The sequence below is a fragment of the Puma concolor genome, chromosome B3 (genome assembly GCF_028749965.1).
Source record: "Puma concolor isolate L17-30 chromosome B3, mPumCon1.1.hap2, whole genome shotgun sequence".
Classification (NCBI taxonomy): Eukaryota; Metazoa; Chordata; class Mammalia; order Carnivora; family Felidae; genus Puma; species Puma concolor.
The window spans coordinates 93,065,953-93,084,436 of NC_141672.1; the positions used below are offsets into that span (position 1 = coordinate 93,065,953).

The window sequence follows — 18,484 nt, forward strand, 5'->3', positions numbered from 1 at the left end:
CCAGTTTCAGTATATAATTGGCTAATTTTTTTATCTGTGACTGTGAGTCACTCATTTCTCTTTGATGTTAATTGTATGGAAAGCAGTTGAAAGGAGAGTTCTGTGTTTCTCCTCTATCTAATAGGAAGCAGGGCTGAAAGTCAGAAGAGAGGAAAATGAGAGGATCTGATTAGTCAAATGTGCCTTTGGAAGATAAATGGCGGTCATTGATTGTGTTAGAAGATTCGATTTCTGAATGGTCCCCAACGTTCAGAAGTGCAGCACAGGGCTAACGCCATTTGACGTCACGTTGCAGGTCAGCGATTGATCAGCTTTCAGACAAAAACCAACTCCAGATTCTAGTCTGCTGAATTTCAGCAGGAATGTCTGCTGAAAATGTGACTCAAAGTGCATTCTGCTTTAACCAAAGGCCATCTCTCACTTCAGTGTTCACAGAGGGTCTATTCTGATTTGGGAACTATCCAAATGAGGAGTACCAAGTGTACAGAACATAAGACATTTTCCACTTTCCATTCAGATAAATAAGTGTCATTGAAAACTGATATTTCAGAGACCATACAGAAAAGCCTGGAGAAATGGGCAGTCAAACTGCTTAAAAGACATTTGTCTTTGATTATTACTATGCTTATCTAAAAAAAAATATTTCCTAGCCTACAGAATTCAGGTCTTTGACTTTTAAACATGTTCTATGATCTCTGGCTTGTCAGTTATGTCAGTCTTTTCCTGAAGTCTGTCTGACAATACCCTCAGAAGAATCCTGTAAAGATAATTCCACCATTCCCTGGCAACCATTTCAGGAAATTTTCAACTGAGAAAATGGTGATTGGAAATTGAAATAAGTAAATCTGTGGATTTAAAAAAAAAAATCTAAGCCCAAGTCATAATATTCTTCATGTTTCAGATGCAAAGATTTAACCTGAGTTCAAGTATATATTAATGCTTTTACAGGGAATCTTTAATTGTTTTTTTAACGTTTATTTATTTTTGAAGAGAGAGAGAGAGAGAGAGACAGAGTATGAGCAGGGGAGGGGCAGAGGGAGAGGGAGACACAGAATCTGAAGCAGGCTCCAGGTTCTGAGCTGTCAGCACAGAGCCCCACATGGGACTTGAATCCACGAACCTTGAGATCATGACCTGAGCTGATGTTGGACACTTAATAGACTCAGCCACACAGGTGTCTCTACAGGGAATCTTAAAGTAATGGAATAACTGTTACAGTATATGAGGACCAAGATAACTATACATAACCACAAAATTGATATAAGCCTCATGTTCATTGTCATGTAACGATCACACTTTTGCCTAATTATCATATCTAGTCTATTTTTGTTTGAGCTCACATGGTATATTGAGTGCTTGATTGACTAATGATTTACACTATACAATTGCTAAGGATCATGATAGTAGCAATTTAGAAGCATACCAGTGCAATTTGTTTGTTGTACTGCATCAATCAAAATATTGTTCCCAGTTTCTTTTTAATGGTTTTACTGAAGTAATTTAAAATATTCTAGCTATCCATCTTTGACACTTTAATTTTTGAAGTTACCAAAGAATTTCAGATTTAGGGTGTGGGTAGAGATCTATGGAGCTCCATACACAGAAATCTGTTCTTATTTTCATTTAAAGCATTTCTATTAATTTTGTTCTATAGACAATTTCCTTACAGTATTGCTTTGAAATAGGAAGTGACTTGATGAAGTATAACAGGGCGTTTGGCTGGGCTGGACTTAGGGGTCAGATATTTCTGATCACTAACTTGGTAAGTAACACTTTTTACTCCCTAATATATATATATATATATATTTATCCCCTGCCTCATGTAGGAAATAGAGATAGTCCTGGCAGTGGGCGGGTGGCGGCGGCGGGGAGGAGGCAATGAGCAAAAACATAGTGTGGGAAAGACACATTTAATCAGGGTCACAAAATGAATTTATAATTATAGACTATGATTAGTGCCCTTACATTGAGAACACACTAAAAGAGGTCAAGAAAAACTTTCTGGAGAAGTGATGTTTCAGTTCACATCTAAAAAAGAAATAGAAACAGTTAGGTGAAGAGGGGCAGTTTGGAAATAAAGGTATGTGGACAGAAAAAACTATGTGAGCAAAGGCCATGTTTTAGGAAGGAGTAGGCGGCATCTAGAAACATGGAGAAGTCTGGTATGGTTGGCTCACAGAGAGTGCCGGGAGAGCATTGATGAGTGAGGCTAAGGAAGTAGGTAGAGGCTGGATTATATACTGCCTTTTCAGGGATGCTGGTCTTAAAGACAAGAAAAAGCCACTAAAAGTGTCCTTTAAGCACTGTCACATTTGCATTAGATTATTCTGGCTCTATGTAGGAGTAAAGTGGAGGAAGCCAGTTAACATAGTAAGCTGTTTAGGTGAAAGACAATGTAACTGGAACCAGTATAGGAGATAGATGGAGACAAGTTGACAGTTTCAAGGCATTTAGGGGACAGAATATCAGGCTTAGTGATAAAACCATATGGTAGGGAGGTAGGTGAAGCAGGTGGTTTCTAGTTTGTCACTTGCATAAATGGATGGTTGTGATATTTGCTGACTAGATAACCATCAAAGAGGACCAATTAGGGAGGTGGTGTGAATTTGTTTTTGGATAAATTAAACTTGAGATGCCCTTGAGACATCCAAGACATCCAAATCAAGATGTCATATAGACAGTGGACTGCATAGTCTAGGGCCCAAAGAAAATATATGGGCGATAAATATATTTTCTATCACTGGCATATAAATAGTAATTAAAGGACATGAGTATGTTTCTTAGGAGGAATGTATAGAATGAGAAGAAAAGAATAGCAGTGTTCAGCCTTGAGGAACTCAAGTATTAATCACCAGGTGAAGGGAGATATCAAGGAGAGTCTTTGGACAAAGAGAAGCCAGATAGCCACCAGGAATATATGAAAAATATGGTACCACAGTGACCAAAGGATAAAATACCTTCATGAAAAAGGGATCGTGGTCAATTGTAAAAGAATTGCCAATCAATTGGATATAAAGGACACTGAAAAATATTCCAGGGTGACATGAAAGCCATTATCAGAACTGCCCCTAGCACCTAGCAGGATGGAATCAGAGACCAGGCTGGAGCAAGTTAAGAAAAGTGAGGAAATAGAGACCTCAGGTAGAGAAAACCTTGTCAACTTATGAGTCCCTGTGTGGATTCCTAGGAGTGTATAAGGAGGAGAACTATAAAAATATGTCACCCTACTAGAAACTCAAACCAATAAGTACTAGGTGTTAGTGTCTTCATTAGTTTATCTGTACGGACTTCAGACTGAAGCTTTATTAGTATTCCACAAAGCTACTAATCCTTAAACAATTAACCAAAATATGATCAGATCACATTTTGCCACCTTAAAAGCTAAATTACATCATTGAGCACAGCAAACCAGTTGATTACCAGTTGACCTCTAAAAGATCTATCTAGGCAAACATAGTCTTTGGTTCTGAATTGCATCTACCACAAGCACAGTTACACATTTATTCATGGGGGCATTTGGTCCTGACCAATGTGGAAGAAGGTAAACAAATGGTATCTCCTTGAGAAAGGTGTCCACAGAGGAGACACAGGTAATACAAATGATAGAAAAACAATTGTGGGAAACTGGAGGGAAAAACTAAACTAAAGGGTCAGCTGCCATTCTTTTCAAGGTGTTTATAGCCATGGGAAATTGCCAGACGTCCAGGATTTTACGTGAAATCTGCCAATAGGTGACTGTGTCAAAAATTTAGGTATTTCTGGCCTGTGGCTGGCCAGTGTGTAACTTCTGTTGCAGGACTACAAATATGAATTTCGTGGCTGTTTCATGAATACCTGCTATTTGCAACCCTAGTGCAAGAGATGGCATGGCCCCTGTCCTCCCAGAGACCATTATCTAGTGAGAGGATGGCATGAAACAGCTATCATATGAGGCAGAGGGACAGAAATGCTAGAAGGAGGTACAAATTACAAGTTTCCAGAATGCAGAGAATTGAGCTGTTAATTTTGGATGGAGAGAGGGCTGTCAGAAGACTCCATGAAGGTGACATTTGTGCTTGGCTTTGAAAGATGCAGTGGGGAGGAAGGGCATGGGAGGAATAAATAAAACTTCTCAGCAGTACCCCAAACCTCCTTTATAATATGAAATGTAACCTTCAGAATCAAAACAAGTGCCAGCACAATGTATAACTTTAATAGTTGCAAAAAGCTATGCTTTGACATGGTAATAGTGCCAAAGCAGGTAGAATCCTTCCATCAAGAGATGATTAATTAGCAAGTGACATCACCTAGTAATTTGCTGATTGCTGTTAATGATAAGAGTAGCAACTAACACACGTACTGCTTTATAATTTATCTACAGCCTTCACCTCCTTTTACTCATTCAGATACAATTTAGCCAAGACCATCCCAAGCCATGATGGCTACCTCAGCACCCAACTTATCTTAATTGTTCCTGGCCAGCACACCCTGCCCTCTGGTTATGTTAATGGAACAGTGTGATTTGCAATGCCTTGCAAGAGCTCACCTCCTGGTAAACAGTTCCCAGGGCTTGTCCAGTTTGGTTCCTTGTACTCTTTCTAGGTCCTTTTCCGTGGGAGGGGCCAGGTATTTTTTCATGTACCGAACAAATTCTTTGTCCAAGTAAAATTCTATGTGTGCCTGGATGGTGCAGGAGGGCTGACCTACGTGCAGGTTCTTAGGAACAGCATATTCTCATTGGCCCTAAATCTCTGAACTTCCATCTCACTCCTGGGGAAGTTTAGCCTATGAAGTCTCGGAGTTGAGCCTGAGACAGAATGTATAGAGTGGGGTCGGTCTGGGATGGTATAGTCCTGCCCTGCTACCCTTCCTTCATCTCCCTGGTGGGCCCTGTTTTTAATAGTTCTCTGGAGCCCTGTCCAGAAGAGAGAGACATATTTCCTTCAAGGTAGTGGCTCAAGACCCCACCAGCAAGGAAACGTCAGGAGCTTCTTGAGCCCAGAGTATCTGCTTCACGTGTTTCATCATAAGAGCAAGACCAGCTTGGTTTAAAAAAAAAGTTTGGATTTTAAGACTGGCCTGGTCAAAATGTCCCTAGTGGTTCCCAATCCAGTGAATGATTCAGATGGTCCCAAGCATAGAAGGTAAGTAATAAAAATATGGCCATTATAACGTAGTATTTCCACAGAGAACATGGGTGACAACCTTGAATCCCAACTCATAGCTCGGTGGTTCTCAAACATTGTTGTGCCCCCAAATTCACATAAGCCTTGTAATAAAAGCAAACTCTGGAGTCTCACCCAAGGAATGTTGACTCAAAGGTCTTAAGTGGAACTTAAGAATCTGAATTTCTAATGGGAATTCTAGACTTATTCTGAAGCAAGTGACAGTTCAGGGACTTACCTTTGAGAACCACTGGTAAGAATCACCCATTTCCTCCAGTCACTCCCACTCTCAGACCTCATCATCATGAACAGGTAGAAATGAAGCCAGGTGATAGACTATCAGGAATGTGCAAGCAACAGAGGTCCTTGTGGCTGGGGTCTCCCATTCCATGGTTGCCTGAAATTTAGATTTCTGACATTATCTCCAAATGAAGTTATTTGTATATGTAATTACAGAGATGAACTAACAGGATTGGAAAAGATGACATTCATCGAATAATTTTAAACTTTTGTTCCATTACCAGATTATACTACTTATAGGCGACAATAATTTAAGTTTTAAAATAAATCCTCTAATTATGTTTGAAATAGTACAATTATATTAAGCTTTATTTTCTGTGTTCAAAGTGCTAATATCTTAAATGCAAATATTTAAATTGTATCAGCTTTTGTAATTTTTATTTTGGTATTTTTTTAATTTTATAATTCACCAAGAGCTCCCCACCCCCAACCTCTGCCCAAAATGTGGTAGTGACCTGGATATCTCTCAATGTCTGTATAGAAGCCATCTTAGGAGAGCAGAAAATAAACAATAAACTTTCAAAAATGCTGCTTGGTAGGATTTTAAACATGCACCACTAAACTCTTGTCATTTATTTCATCTCAGAGTTTCAGCCTTAGTGTGGCCAAATTCCTTCCCAACTGTACCACAGTACAATAGGAATGTATCTACATTAAGATGAAGAAAACATGGGGCGCCTGGGTGGCGCAGTCGGTTAAGGGTCCGACTTCAGCCAGGTCGCGATCTCGCGGTCCATGAGTTCGAGCCCCGCGTCAGGCTCTGGGCTGATGGCTCAGAGCCTGGAGCCTGTTTCCGATTCTGTGTCTCCCTCTCTCTCTGCCCCTCCCCCGTTCATGCTCTGTCTCTCTCTGTCCCAAAAATAAATAAACGTTGAAAAAAAAAAAAAAAAGATGAAAACAACTTACCATTTTCAAAAACGGAACCAAAAGAAACCTTTCCATAGCGATTACTAAGCTGACCTATCCCTCGACACCTTGTAGTAAAATATTCATTCACAATTAGAAGATCCAGAATGTTTGCCTACTCTTACTGCGTGTTTACCATCTATGTATGGTCTTGTGCTCTCTTGCCCACTCTCTCTGTCTCTGTCTCCCTCTTTCTCAATCACACATACACATAGCCCACACCCAAACATGAAAATAAGTCCTTCAGTTGGTAGAACTGGTACGTCAATGGTATATAAGCCATTTCCTACTTCTTATTTTATGACTTCCGGAAATCTGATGGGGAGTTCATTCCACTCTCAGTTTCCTTAGCACATTCCAGAGAGGTGCCCATGGTGGATATTTAGCAGAGCTGTACAGTTAATGAGCTGCTGGGCAATTTTGTCAAACTGGTTGTTTTCTGGTGACTTATCTGTAATACTGAGGGAGCTACACAATGTTATCTGTTTGTAAATAATTGGAAATCCTTCCTGAGCTTGCAGAGGGAAATGCTTTATGGCTAAATGGAGTTGATTCCCCTGGTAGTTTAGTTTTCTTACATAAATCTCCTTGCTGACCTCAAACCAATACTTAACCTTTTCTCATCTTTTTTTCACCCTGGAGGAGGAAAAAAAAAAAAAAAAAAAAAAGCCAGACTTGTTAGAATACAATACTTTGTTAAGAGTGAGCTAGATTAGTAGGCGATTAGTGTTGTTTTAATTAAATAGGATACAAAGACGGAGCCCATGGGAGGTTATTTACCTTTTGAGGAAATAAATTTGGAGTGAGAGATTATTATTGAGCTTCTACTGGGGAAGAGTTTTTGTTTTGCAGTTTGGTGGTCACTGGTTTTTTAGGATTACACTGGATCTGGAGACCAAGAGCGTTTAGATAATTTTTAAACATTTAATTCCTGGAGATCATTTAAAATAACAGTGTTTTACATTTGTGCCATGTTTTACAATTAATAGTATGCCTTTAAATAGACACGTTTTTCTTTCTCAATACCCTATATTGAAGCATCAAACTGGGTGGCCTTTATCCCATCCAGAGCAATTACATCAAATAATAGTCCCTAGTTGAAATCTTAAAGTTCTTTTAAATGAGTTTCAATGGAGAGTAGTAATCTTCAAAAAATATTTTTAATTTTTAATTAAAATGCTCTCTTTAGGTTGGTGTATATTTTCCATTGTGTGACTTAAAAGTAATCTACCACCTGAGGGGCACCTGGGTGGCTCAGTCAGTTAAGCATCCGACTTCGGCTCAGGTCATGATCTCATGACTTGTTGGTTCAAGCCCTGCATAGGGCTCTGTGCTGACAGCTCAGAGCCTGGAGCCTGCTTCAGATTCTGTGTCTCCCTTTCTCTCTGCCCGTCTCCAGCTCACACTGTCTCTCTCCCCTAAAATTAAATAAACATTTTTAAAAAACTTAAAATAATAATCCACCACCTGAAAACTGTATCTGTCTATGTTCTGGGCACAACCCAGTGGAGACAGAAATAAAGACACCCTTCTCAGAAGCCCTCTGCTTCTTCATGACTCTGAAGAGTAGGCAGCCAGAAATTGTGGAGACACTGGTAATTTTCAGTCAGGAAGAAGGGGGTTGGTATGAAAATATGCATCCAGATAATCATCAAATGAATTCAGCCCACAGTGTTAAAGAACAGCTGGAAAGAGGAGCCTCCTTCAGTGGGTCCAGACTGCAAAAGGACTGTCGTGTGTGTGTGTGTGTGTGTGTGTGTGTGTGCGCGTGAGATAGAGCTGAGATTGAACAGAGGCCATCGAGGAGGGGAGTGAAGCAGAATCTAGCAGCCCACTTGATTCTCCTGCCTTGAAGAAAGGCTGGGAGCCCAATCAGGAGTTTCTTTTGCATGAAGAACATTTTAGAGAAAAGTAAGAATTAATGAAGGCTTTTTAAAATTGTAAAATAGAGGCACCTGGATGGCACTGTCAGTTGAGCATCTGACTCAATTTCTGTTTGGGTCATGATCCCAGAGTTGTAGGATTGAGCCCTGCATCAGGCTGCACACTGAGTGTGGAGTCTGTTTAGAATTCTCTCTCTCCCTCTGCCCCTCTCCCCCACTCTTGTGCTCTCTCTCTCTCTTTCAAATTAAAAAAATAAATAAATAAATAAATAAATAAATAATCAATAAAATTGTAAAGTACCCAAGAAGATGTAAATAAGCTAGAAAGGGGGTCATGGAAGGGGAACCCAGACCTAGAAATACATGTATTTAGTTGAGGACACCCAGAAAGTAAATAATCCTCCTTCAGAGAAAATTAGCTTCAAAATCACAATATCAACAACTCATCAACATCCATCTCCCAGCACCCTCCTCTCATGTATCTCTCTGCCTCTTTCTTGCACCAGAGGTTGGCAGTCAACCCAAGGCCAGCAGTTATGGCGGCAGACACATTCCAGATGGAAAGATCATTTCATTTCTAGACACTGTAACAAAGAACTTGGCAGTTGGTGAGTAACCCTCCTGCTGGGAGCAGGTGTCTTCCCTTTGACAAGATTGCATTTTATACAGAAGAGCTTAAAATGGACTGTAACTAGGAGCAGGTCAAACAAGTTGGGATTTTTGAAGAGGCTTGGCTAGCCAGCTTGAGGTAAAAAGCAATGACATGGGAAATGAATTACCTGCTTACTAACTAATGTCACAATAATTCACCCATTCATTTTGACTGGAGCATGCAATGTTAAGGCTCCTTACTGTCGTGCTCAGGTTCCAACCACTGAAGGACTCAACAGAAACTGTTGGTCAGGAGGACAGTATGTCCAAACACACATGCACGCACATACACACACACAGAAAAATATAACCTAGATTTTGGAAAATAATTCCTTAATTCTAAAGCTCCCACACTTTTCAAAGGTGAATTTATTACCTTTGAGTTAATGTTTTCTTCAACCAATTCAACACAATAAAAAATCATTAGGGTAACTATCCAAACACCCAACAAGAACAGAACATTAAATACATGTGATATATTTGCACCATGGATGAATTACAAATAAAGGCAATGCTGTGGGTGATCCCCACAAGCACAAGATTTAGCAAAAGAATTCAGACCTTCTAAATACATACTGCATCATTCCACTTATATGTACATAACAGGAAATATTAGTGTAAGTAGTTACAAGAAAGGAGGGTGGGTACTCTGGGGACAAGGGTGGGGTTGTTAGGGACTGAAAGGGGGGCTGCAGGGGATGCTTATATTGGGTTGCTTCTTCACCTGGGTGTTGCTGAAATAAGTGTGCTCAGTTTGTGATGATTAATCAAACCAAAACCTTATATGCACTTTCTTATATGTATATTGTACCTTAATTCAAACTTAGAACATGACATTTTCCTATTACATAAGATGTTCTGATTAATAAAATCTAATTTGTATATTTTTTAAAAAATTGGATAACAACCTATTGAACTGCTTGGCAAAATAAGTCAGCCATCAGATTTTACTCTTGATGTGTGATGGCTGTGTCTATGGCTCAGAGAGTCCTGGATCATGAATGGACTTGAGTCATGGGGCATCTGAAACAAGCAATGAGTATATTGTAGTTAACTTCAAACATGTGTTTTCAATTCCCTTACCAACAAAGTTATAACCGTGACCTATCTTGAGTTAACCTTAAATTGGTAATGCACTCTACTTCTGTCTCATGTTGAATGTAAAATTGTGTCCAACATAGAAAAGTGAATTATTTCAAAAAAGTATATATATGAACTTGGAGAACAAAGTCGAATTGAGCCTTTTTTCCCCCTGGATTCTTCTACTCCCTATTACATGAATAGCCATCTACCAAATCTTTTTCCCATTCCATGGATTGGAAGTTGCTACTGTAACTTGAGTTTTATTAAATGGTGAATTGCATCGCAGAGATGGGATCATAATGAACTCAGACAGGTACCGAGAATTGATGTTCAATCCCAGCTTTTCCACATTCTCACACTGGAATCTTAGTAAACCACTTCCTCTCTCAGAGTCCTCAGTTTCTTCATCTGTAGAATGAGCTAGTTGAACTGAAAAACCTCTTTCTTTTTTTTAAAATTTTGTAATGTTTATTTATTTTTGAGAGAGAGAGAGACAGAGCAAGTGGGGAGGGGAAGAGAGAGAGAGGGAGACACTGAATCCGAAGCAGGCTCCAGATTCTGAGCTGTCAGCACAGAGCCTGATGTGAGATCAAACCCATGAACTGCGACATTACGACTCGAGCCAAAGTCGGATGCTTAACCAACTGAGCAACGTAGGTGTCCCAAACTGAACAACCTCTTGAAGATTCACGAATCAACAAAAATAAACAGACAAAGGTTTGATTAAGGTAGGTATAATGCACTAAAACTATCCCACTGAAAGGATTTCTCAGATTCTTTTACTGGATGATTTTTAGGGGGTGAGGGGAAGAAAGACCCTAAGATTGATTGGATTATGACAGAGTTTTCTTGCCTATCCTAGAATAGAAATTATTTTAAATTGTCTTGGTGTGGCAGTGGAAGGTTCAGAAGTGATGACTAGATTTTTTCTTGTGCCTCAATTCTGTCTTTATCCCTGTCCATTATTCATTATTGTCCTTACTTAAAACACTGCGGTTCTAATAAAGAGAAAAGAAAATAGCCCCCAAGAATGGAATATGTCAAGCCAGAATGACCTTTGTCCTTCAAAGTCAAGGAAGTAAGTCTTAACCTGAAGCTCGGGTACCCTATAATTATAGTAAATCCACCCCATCAGCTTATAACCAGGATCATAGTATTGGGTTGGGCCATACTCTCATCCCCTAGAGGAGAAGTGGTTTATGATGGACTGGCATGTTTGAGGTTAAGGGAATGCTCTTGGCTCAAATAGATATCGAACTGAGCAATACCATTGTCACAAAGGGGCCATTTTCAACACTGTAAATTTTCCTTATTTCTTCTAAGACTTAGAGTTGGTATAAGGTACAAGGCTATGAGAGGAGAGGACCTAAGTCCTTCTGGGCATATAATTCAGGCATAACATGAAAAATGTCAAGTTTTGGATGTGAGAAGAGCTGCCATGTCAAATTGGTTCAAACCTATTTCCATCTGGCAACATTGACAATTGGCTGCCGCTTATCATTTATTCAAGGAAAACCAGAAACAAACAAAAAGCAGAATTTCTTGGGGCCATTATAATCAGAAAAGCTACCTCTCATTTCCCTGCAGTTTGATACTTGGAAGCAATTTCAAGGCATCCCATTCAGCTCATTTATTATAGTTTAAAAAAAGTGAGGGTGACTGGCTCTGATTTTTCTCAAGGTGGTAGCATGTCCATGAGATTAGCCTCCTTACTTCTTGGAGTTTTCTTCTTAGAATTAGAAATATCTCCAGAAGAATTGCCTGTGTGACTCTTGGAATTAACCCAGAATCCTGTCTGCTGCAGGACTTCATAGAATGTCCATAATGCATCTTTTCTGATAGGTGAAGGGAACACAACTGAAAACAGGCCCCTGAGTAGTCATGGTTGTTTTTTCAAAACTCTTGTCAGGTTAGGATTTTGAACTCCCTACTGATGATACTTACAAGGCCTAAAAAGTAGGCGTTTTACTTTGTCCAAGTTACAATGGCTTATTCGGTTTGGGGGAGAAGAAGGGCTGTTATTGGTTTATATCGGGGTGAAGTTAAGTCAATTCTCCCACTTGTATAATATGAATCTTATACACAAAAGATGATGACAACATTGGGCTTGAAATCCCAATTTGTGTTCAGTTTTGTTTTAGTTGTTCCTAAGGCAGTTAGCTTCCCCCTTAGGGTGAATTATTTGCATTCAGTAACATATTTAAGTCAGTGCACGTGTTTAAAATGTTGGGTGGTAATTTCAGCTTTACATCTGTATACGCCCTATTCATTCTTTCATTCTGATCTCATTAAATGAACTCTTTTTGTAAACAACCTCTACATTTGATTCCCACATTATTTCACTTAGGCTCTATTTAGAGTATAGCTGGACTCTACTGGATTGTTAAACAGACCTTATACTTTTTAAATACAAAATGAGATGCTGTCTGGCTCCCAGCACACATTCTTCCTTTTTAATAATAATCCTTGAAAATAAGCTATACGTGTAAACTTCATTGTCTGAACTAATCTCATCTGATCTAATTTCATCTGAACCAACATCTGAACTAATTTCACATATAGGCTCCAAAGATACCCCATGTAGGTATTGTTTGCTTCTAAAGTAAACATGACAATTAGTACAAATGGTACATTACTGAAATGGTGTTGTATGTATTGGATAAGAGGTGTTATAACTGGCGCCTTTATTTGTGGTTAGAGGAAACAGGACTTTCAATTAAGGAAAAGTAAACAGAATTTGAGTCCTGTAAGGTATGTGTACATATTCAAAGGGTTGTAACGTGTCACTGGGGACTACCCATTATTAAAATATTGAAATATTTCCTCCTTACCAATTGAAACACAGCCACTCCCCCCCAGCGCCAAGGAGGCTGCCCCAGCTCTTTCCTAAGATTCCAGAACTTGCCTGTGATCTAGCAATTAAAGGGGTTTAACTGGCACAGCAAGAGGCCTACAGGGCTCAGTGGAGCATTATCACCTTATCTGATTGAATTAGGGATTGCTGATAAGCGAGAGCCAGCAAGAATGTATGAATGTGCTATCAATTAATAGCATGGGCCTTGAGCCAGCATTCTGGCTCCTCAAATTATTAGCTGAGTGACCTTGGGCAGGTAACTTAACCTTTCTTCTGTTCTTCAGTTTCCTTACCTATAAAATGAGGATAATAATAGCATCTACCTCATGGAGTTGTGGATACAATTAAACTGAGTTTATGCAGGTAAAATGCTTATAACAGGGTCTACAATAAGTGTTGGGATGATTATGCTGGTAAAGTTAATGAAAATGGTGACTGGTCTCGACACAAACAAAGCCACCTGACCATGAGGCAATCTCTGATTTAGTGATGTGTTTGACACTGAAAAGTGAAAGCTAACTCAATCATATCTTCTCTCTTGGGAGTTATGATTACTCATTTGCACTGAGCCTAAGCATTCTTTGTTTGAGCAATATTCCAAACAGTAGAGAGCTACCATTCTTATTCTCCATGAGACTGAGTGGATATACCACAGGGATTGCAAGAAACCCCCATTATCAAAGGTATTCTGGAATTGTACCCATGTTGCCTTAAAAGAACAAACATGGTACAAGTAGATGAAGGATAGTTCTGATTGATAAATAACATACCTATGCAAAATGCTTATTACTGGAATCTTTCAAGATAACAGAAATTCCTAGAGCAGTGGTCTCACTCTTTAGAATGTCTGCTGGTTTTCTAGAGTCCTCCAGACTACCTATAGAGAAGTATAGGGTGATAGCTTTGGTCTGGTTGAAATTCATGGACAGTCTAAGTTTTAAAAAAGAAGAAAGGAGAAGGGTAGAAAAGAAAAGAAAAGAAAAGAAAAGAAAAGAAAGAGATTGTGTAACTTGTGTGTTTATAGCAATTTGTTCCCAATAGATGGAGAGTGCTCTGGACAGATTCGCAGTGATGTCCCGACTATTACTGGTTTGTACACCATAAGGTCCTTTGAGACTAAGGCAAGGAATACTGTTCAGAGGTTAGGAGTAAGTGTGGATGAAAGAAAGTACATCTGATGGGCTAGCCTAAGCCCACTTTATATTTAATTCCCATTCACTGTTCCTCTCCCCTGCATCCCCTTTTCCTTTTCAGTGCTCCACCAGTAGACACAAGCCAAAAATACAGTAACAGAGCATGACCCCAATAAGCATGACTGGAGTGGATCAAGGGGCACTGTCTTTGGGACTGAGACTACTGAAGAAATCACCTGCCCCATGACTGTTTTTATGCCCTCGGTCCATTTCCTCTACAGTACTAAGCAGGTTCACAAAAGAATACAGGAACTTTGTCTCAAAGAAGTCCATGTAGTCCAAAAACTGGAGAAGGACTCTTCTTGAAAAATCAAAGTGTATTTTATGGCTCAGTGCCATCCCAGATAGCTAGATAGGGAAAACGCCCACAGGGAATAAAGAACAACAAACGTGTGTCATTCAGATGTTCTACCTACACTGTATTGCCTGCTCTAGTCATATTCCTCATATGCAGTGAGATTACATCTGAAAGATGAAAAACAGTGGTGCAAATGCACTCAGAATATTAATAGCATTTTCCCCTTTGCTCTGTACCTCTGTTTGCAAGAGAGTTCTTTGCCAAATTGTCAGGGAGCATGTGACTCTGCCATTGATCTTGCTTATATTTTTAAAGACTTAACCCACAAAGAGAAAATAAGTTTACTTTTGGTGTGAACAAGAATTCTATTTACTAAATAGTCTAACAGTACAAGTTCAAATGGGAGAAAAATGCAGGTGCCCTGGAAGATTCTGATCAAGAGACTCTCTTGTTGCCGCACACAGCTTTTCTCATTTATCAGAGCAGAGTAAGAACGTAGTTTTCTTATTTTCCCGATTCCCAAAATATGTCAAGGGTAGGGAGCCCACAGAGAAATATGAATGGCAAAGGAAATACAGTTAGCAGATCTCTAATTCAATACGTAGTCTTGAGAGCCCTGAACAGATTATGGAACGTTGGTCACCAAGCTCAGAACGCTGAAAAGCAGCAGAACTGATCCTTAGGAAAGGTAAAGATCCTTATCCCTAAATGTTTTGTCCATGTTGGAGTCTTTGTTTCATCAAGGGGCTAAGGAATGAGGCAAAGCTGTCAAGAGGACATAAAGATTACCCCCAATTGCTGACAACAGATGGTGGCTAATGGCAAGTGTTTTTAACGGAGCTTTATTGTTCCAGGTTGAGGCGTTTACGTGTCTCCGTGGGGTTTTTCTGGCTTTATTTATTTATTTTCTATTTTAAAAAGTCACTTTGTAAAATGACAGTGTGACATGCATTGTAATTTCTGCCTGCACCGGGCTCCTGTGTCAAATTTGTCTTCTCATTTTCCTGATGTGAGGGTGGTATTTGGGATCCAACCAAAAGCAAATTTGTGTTATCTTGGGCCTTGACAATTAGTAAGGAAAGCATCAGTTCTTCCAAATCAGAGCGAGGAACTGTTTCCGGTTTTCAGAGCAATTGCAAGAGCTTTGAAATCAAAGTAAATATAGCTTGTTTCCACATGTGAAGTGGGCTTTATATCACTCAATGCAGCCCCAAACCTGTTAGTACCAACTACAACTGTTTAGTAGCCTTAGAAGAAAAAGCTTCTTAACACTTTTATTTCCTTAACAAAGCAACTTTATTCACTGCAGATTTAAATCTGATTTCTGGGTGGTTATCTTTTTGTTTGATTTTTAAATCCCAACTCTTTGGTTGGACTCCAGCAAGTTGTAACTAAAGCAAAGGGCAGTTGATTAACATAGACACAAAAGAAAGCTGAAAATGGAGAGTGTCTGAGACTTTTAGACCCTTTTTTCACACTTTCCTCCCCTATGGGAGCCCATCCCAATTACCAACAGAAGAAAATCATAACAAGTGAGAGAGCGCCTCCCTTCCACCCTCCCTGCTCCAGTCCAGAGACCCTGCAAGTCTCCGACTCAGCAGCCCAACTGCAGATGTAGAACACTAGTGGCAAGTTAGGGACCGCAGTGATACTAAGGGAGCATTTTCTGAATCTCTCATAAATAATTCCTGGGCACAATCTGATACATGTTGCTCAGTTCTAGAATATTCCTTCCCTTCTCCCCCTACCTCTTACTCCTGACCCTTCCCCTCACTCCCCCTCCTCTACCAAAAACTTAAGACATGTCTTCATGTCTGAAAAACTAGACGCAGCAGAGTTGTGATAACAAGTACTCTGGGATCCTACCTACAACCAGGTGTCTCTGGTTGTTACAACGGATTGGAGGGAGTAACAGGAAGGAAGGACGGCTATCTGTCACTACTGGGGTATTTTTCTGTTTGGGCATGAACATTTAGAGCATGGCCTTCCTAGGAAGGAAATTCTGGCATGAATCCTTCATTCTTGGGTAGATATCTTCCCTGCTGCACGGGAATTTGGGCAGCCCCAAGGACCTGCCTCAGTCTGTCCAGGAAGGTTCCACAGTTGGAAGCCTGAGATCTCCCTGGCTGTCAACCGATTCCAATTTTAAGAGGAAATACCAAGCAAACAAAACAAAACAAAAGATAAGGTTCTTATTTGGCAGTCATCAGCTGCTTAGAACTGTCGTATTCACTCAGGAGAAGTTGGAGAAAGTGGCCCGCTCTTTTCAAACTGCAAAACAAGCGTCTCACCCTCTTAGACTTCAATATTGCCCCAGTGTGAGGGTGCCAGATAAACAGATTTTCCGCATCCCTCTTTCCTCCCTGCAGTGTCAGGCATCTTGGACAGTGTTTGTACCACAGGAGAAAAGAAAGAAATGGAGAATTTTGTACTTTTGATGCAGGCAAGAGCCCCATTACTAATTAAACCACAGCAGCCTGAACATGGAATGATCAGCTAGTGGGTACCTCCAGCAGAGTTAGAAGGTTCTGTTGAAATGGGTAATGGAGTTTTTGCGCCTCAGATAGAATTCTAGAAATAGCCTTGATGTTACACCCTACAGCCTCATCATTTCACATCTATCATCCCTCCCCACACTAGGCTGTCTGGGAAGGAAAAAGATCTCTCAATGCCTTTCTGCCCCTGTCCTCCAAATCTTACAAGGGCCAGTTGATTGGTGATTAAGCCAAGACCTTTCAAGATTGCTATTGTCTCAATTAGGATGACTTGGGCTATAAATATTAGAAAATCCTACCTCATCTGGCTTAAACAGTAAGGACAACTACAACCTTATATAACAAGAAATCCTAGCATAAGTTGGCTCTATGGTGGCTCAATAAAGCTGCTCAAGGACATCAAGACCCTGGTTCATTTTTCTTTCTACTATTTCAACCTCAGTTTGCCTTTGACAAACTCCTCCTCAAACTTGCAAGACGACTTCCAAAACTACAAACATTATCGGCAAACAATAATGTCTGGTCAAAGGAGAGTGTTGTTTAGTATCATTTGTCCTTTTTAAAGAAAGATTCCTTTGCTAGAAAATGCCCACCAGATTTCCTCTTAATTCTCACTGGCTGAGTCACATTCCCTAACTACCTCTACCCATTTACTGGCTGGGATAATGGGACTGGAGTGATTAACTAAGATGAAGCAGGATTTTTACCAGAGTCACATGGGGAAAAGGTAGGAACCTGAATGAGATTAGAGATTTGTGAACAAAGAAGAGTAAATGGCTGTGGGTTGTGTAACCACCATACTTCAAGAGCCAAATAACCTCCTGAATGCCATTTAACCACTATTCCAGTAAGTCTTTTAGGAGGAAGGCCCTCTCTGCCAAGGGTAGGGATAAAAGAAAGAAATGCTTACCTATTCACGTTATGTGGCTCCAGTGCTCAAAATTTCAAGATGTAAGAATATGTAGAATGATTAAGACTAGAACAGAAACACATACGGTACATATTATTTATTTCTCTAGGTTTATCTTTTTTCACATTGAAACCTTTGCGGTTTCAGAGACATGCTTTTGATGATATTATCTTGTTTTCAAGATTTTTTTTCCTTTCTTCAAGTTTCTAGAGAAGCAAGTTGTTCTTTCTGTCTACTGAATAAATGCAGTTAGTGTATAGATGGGAGCCTCTATTCTTTTCAACGAGGATGTGTGGATCTTGCCTGGTAGAACTTTTCTATACCATTAAGGTCCACACACTTCGCATCCATCTTTTCTTCTAGGTGGTCAACCATTCCTGAATTAACAATTCAGAATGGGGCACAATTTTGACTCAGCTACAGGGCATTGTCATAGTGATGGGAGACAAAATACACATGGAGCTGTGAACTGATCAATATTAGTATTTCTAATAAATCCCATAGCTTATAAGTCCCATGCCAAACGGGATGATTTTTCTTGACTACCAAGGCCATAAAGAAGAATTTCTTGTGTCTGTTTTACTAAACAATAATTATGTTTTCTACTGCATGGCATAGTTTTAAAAATAATGTATAGAACTGGTGAATCATGCTGTGATGGTTAATTTTATATGTCAACTTGTCCGAGCTAAGGGATGCCCAGATAGCAGGTAGAATATTATTTCTGGGTTTGTCTGTGAGGGTGTTTCCAGACGAGATTAGCATGT

General features: G+C 39.7%; 1 long non-coding RNA gene across 1 annotated transcript; it reads right to left on the minus strand.

Moving 5' to 3' along the window:
* Nucleotides 1-5,078: 5,078 nt before the first annotated feature.
* LOC147580209 (uncharacterized) lies at nt 5,079-17,785 on the minus strand. Its single transcript, XR_015251900.1, has 3 exons — nt 17,718-17,785; nt 6,965-6,986; nt 5,079-5,541 (listed from the first exon to the last, which is right to left on the minus strand). It is a non-coding gene; the product is annotated as an uncharacterized LOC147580209 (long non-coding RNA).
* Nucleotides 17,786-18,484: the final 699 nt, after the last annotated feature.